The sequence below is a fragment of the Chrysochloris asiatica genome, unplaced genomic scaffold (assembly GCF_000296735.1).
Source record: "Chrysochloris asiatica unplaced genomic scaffold, ChrAsi1.0 scaffold00197, whole genome shotgun sequence".
In the NCBI taxonomy this organism is placed as follows: Eukaryota; Metazoa; Chordata; class Mammalia; order Afrosoricida; family Chrysochloridae; genus Chrysochloris; species Chrysochloris asiatica.
Genome location: NW_006408715.1, coordinates 1,608,546 through 1,612,658, shown reverse-complemented (window position 1 = coordinate 1,612,658; position 4,113 = coordinate 1,608,546).

Sequence of the window (4,113 nt, the reverse complement as noted above, 5' to 3'; positions counted from 1 at the left end):
TTCCAAGGCTGTAAATCTTTACGGGAGCAGAAAGCCTCCTCTTTCTCCCGTGGAACAGCTGGTAGTTTCGAACTGCTGACCTTGCGGTTCTCAGCCCGATTCGTAACCACTACACTACCAGAGCTCCTTACTGAATCTATAGATTCAGTAAATTTAAGTTTTTTGTAATGAGTCAAGAAAGAACACAATCTCATCTGTATGTGGAGGGAATCATATTCCACTACCAAAGACTACTGCTTGTAACAGTTTTCAACATTTCCTTCCAATCGCTCCTAGTCACATGCTGCTATCATAATCTTATTTCATGTCCATCTTTATTCTGTTTCTGTCACCAGACATTTGAGTGATTAGCTCTTGTGAAACTCTTAGTACCCATTGTAGTGAGCTGTCTGATACGCATACCTGGAACACACTAAGGAAATAATAGTAATGAAGGAAAAGCACATCACTAAAAGATGACCTACCATTTTTATGTTCCAAATCAGTAAATTTATTAGTTTTTGTTTTCAAGAATTCCAAATGATGCTAAAGGTGCGAGACAATGGAACTTCTCATGTATAACTTGAGGAGCTCTGGGAGCATACTGGTTACGAGTCGGGCTGCTGACCTCAAGGTCAGCAGTTCAAAACTTCCAGCTGTTCCACAGGAGAAAGATGAGGCTTTCTGCTCCTGTAAAGATTTACAGCCTTGGAAACCCTATGCAGAGTCTCTGTGAGTTGGAGCTGACTCCACGGCACACCACCACCACCACTGCCCATGATGCATAATTTATGGGGATATATTGACAAGACTTAAAAACCCTTAAGTATGACCAGTTATTCTACTGGCCAGAATAGCATTTTAAGGAAGGAACAAACTACCCAAAGTGCTACAAATAGTATCTACCTTTTGGATTGTTGTGGATCAAAGTAAGTTAATTCACACAAGTGATTAGAACCATGCATGGCACAGAATTTGGCTATTTGTGGGGGCTTCAAAAGGTTTGTGGGAAAACAGAATGAAAAGATCATGGAATATTTCTACAACTTTTTGAAGCCCTCTCATATATGTTTGGAGTTATGCCACGGTAGGATAAGCACTGGATTGCTAACCAAAAGGTCAGCTGTGTAAACCCACCAATCACTCCTCAGAAACCCTATACAGGGTTGCTGTGAGTCAAAACTGACATGACAGTACTTGATAACAACAACTCATATGTGTTTAGCAAATTGAACCAGGAAACGTTTGAGTTAGCAAAAAGATAATGGCAGGGAATGAAGAGGAAACTGGTGCATGATTTAATTTTATGCAGCCAATAAAAATGATGTTTCTAAAATAGTTCATTTTTCTCTCCATCATGGCAGGATTTTGTAGGCATCCTCCATTCCCAATGAGAATATTCTGCCCTTTTGGAATAACACTGCCAGCCGTCGGAGATGCTGCCCAGGAAACACTCATCCAAAACCTGGCTGGACAGTGCAGGTCACGTGTTCTGTGTGTCTTTAAGTCACACACACACGTCTCATAACAAGTGCTGGATTCATTCTTGTTACTCAATCTATAAATATACCCCTGGGCAGCAGGATCTATGATTTTAACTTAGATCTAACTTACCCTTGCCATTGTATCCCAGCTAGGGGTGTGATTATAAATATTCTTTTTCCTGATTTCAATGAATTTGCCCATTAGAGCTGTCCAAAAAACATCTGTCTCTTTTAAAAAGTCACTTTTTACTTTGTATTAAATCTCTGTCCATGACCTGTGTAAGTCTTTACATGGATCTCATTTATGATATTTTCTTTAGTGAAAGCTGGAAATAATCTGTAGGGTGGCGTGCATCAAATACAGCTTCAAGTCTTTAGTTCCCCATGTTTGTTGTTAGTAAGCACTGGTTGTCACCCACTCACCATGTCCAGATTACACATGTAGGGAGCAATGGCTTCCCAGTTACTATCAAGTTGATTCCAATATATGGAGACCCCATATGTCGCAGAATGGAACTGCTCTGTAAGGTTTCCAAATTTATGGAAGCAGGAGCAGATCACCAGAACATTCTACCAAGGTGTCTCTGGGTACAATCAAACAGATAACCTTTCATTTAGTAGTCTAATACTTAACTGTTTGTGCCACTGGGATATTCCTGAGTTCTCGCTTATCTCACGAGTAAGAGAACTAGGTGTCTCATGTCACTCAGTATCCATTTATAAACGGTGTATGTTCCTCATATGTGAAGGTAAACCATAGGTGGTGCTACAAAGTCATAGAAATTTTAATTTAAAATACCAAAATAAGTTATTGTTTCTTGACAGATCCTCCGTGTAGGTCTATACCCTTCTCAAGGCTGTTTCCCATCTCTCTAACCTTCCCCCAAAGAAATCTGTGCTCTTCTACTTACACCAGGTTAAAGCAGCAGTTTTGGCACCCTTCAGGGACTCATGTTCTTCCTTTTCAGTATTCTTTGAGTTTGGGCAACAGTAAAAAATCTGGAGGGGCAAGATCAGGCTATAGGGTGGATGGAGTAAGGCTTCCCATGGAAATTCTCATAGAACTGCCTTGAAAAACAAGCAAGCGCATTGTCATGATGGAAAACATTTCTTCCCCCCAATTTTCCTAGCCTTTTACTTACCAACGCAATTTTCAGTTTTCTTAAGTCCCTGTGATCATCCTGTGTCCTTCTAGAAAAATCTATCAAGATTGTTGTTAAGTGCCGTCGAGTTGATTCCGACCCACAGTGATGCTGTACAGGGTTTCCAAGGCTGTAAATCTTTACTGGAGCAGACCGCCTCATATTTCTCTGGCAGAACAGCTGGTAGTTTCGAACTGCTGACCTTAAGGTTCGTAGCCCAATTCGTAACCACTACACTACCAGAGCTCCTTACCACTTAGTAATTCCCCCAAACAGTCACCATAACCTGAACTGACCTCTGTACCTTGAATTTAACTAACCTCTTGTGATTGGACTTTATTTTTTTGACGCTCCCTAAAGAGTCCTGGTGTGGCGCTGTGGGCTAATGCAACAGACTGCAAAGTCATTTGAACTGCAAGGTTGGTGGTTCAAGCTCACCAGCTGCTCCTTGGAAACTCTATACAAGGTCGCTGTGGGTCAGAATCAATTCAACAGTGCTTAACAAAAACAACATTGAGACTAAGACAAGTGTGTTACTGAGAGAACTTGTCTGCAGCCATTCACTGATAAATTGTAGACATGCTTAACCCCATTTTGTTTAGAATATTCCATGTTTGTGTGAACTGGAGCCCTAGCAACAATACTTCATGACTTATCCTCATACAAATGATAGGAATGTGCTTGCTTAGAAGACCGAGAAAGAAAACACTGGACAGATGGCCATGCTTACATGGGCAAGTTCTCATATCAGTTTGCTAGAACACACATGGACACCCAAGGCCACCATCGCTGGACATCACAGTCTGACCACTGAATGATAGTGGCCCTTGTTCCTCCAACGTCTTTCCTGCAGTCTCACTAGTTTAGGTGACATTTCTGCAGGATGTGTTCAAGGAAAGCAGTTGTCGCCTACATTTTGCCAGCTCTACCACTGGGTTAGCCCCTTCTGTCTGAACCCCTCTGGGTCTTTATCCTCTCACTTCCGGCCTCGGCACTAGTATGAAGAACAAAATAATGTAAGTAAAGTGCTGGATGTATTTGTTGATGACATCAAGAAGTATTAGCAGGGTTTTTTTTTATTTAAAGTTTTTATTGTGGATTGAGTGAAAGTTTACAGGACATATCATCAGTTTTATATTCAACAAATCATATACCTTGTTTCATTACAATGATTATAATCCCCTCCATGTACCATCAGTTAATAGTATTTCTCTCTATCAACATTAGCTTTTTAAAAAATACACAAACAAAAAAACCCACTCAGGCATATATAATAATTTACATCTCCAAAGGGCACATTCTGCAAGTCAGTTCCTGGCCACCAGCCTTAGTCCATGAATCTAGAGTCCTCAGCCAGTCCCTCTCTCGATGCCCCCATCTCTGCCTCCATCTCTGGCGCTGCTGCTTCTCTGGATAAGGTCCTGCATTCTGCTTGTGCATTTCTCTCTTGATGGTCCTAGGGTCCTCTGTTTCTGGACTGTAAGATTACTCCCCTTTTTTTGTTACAA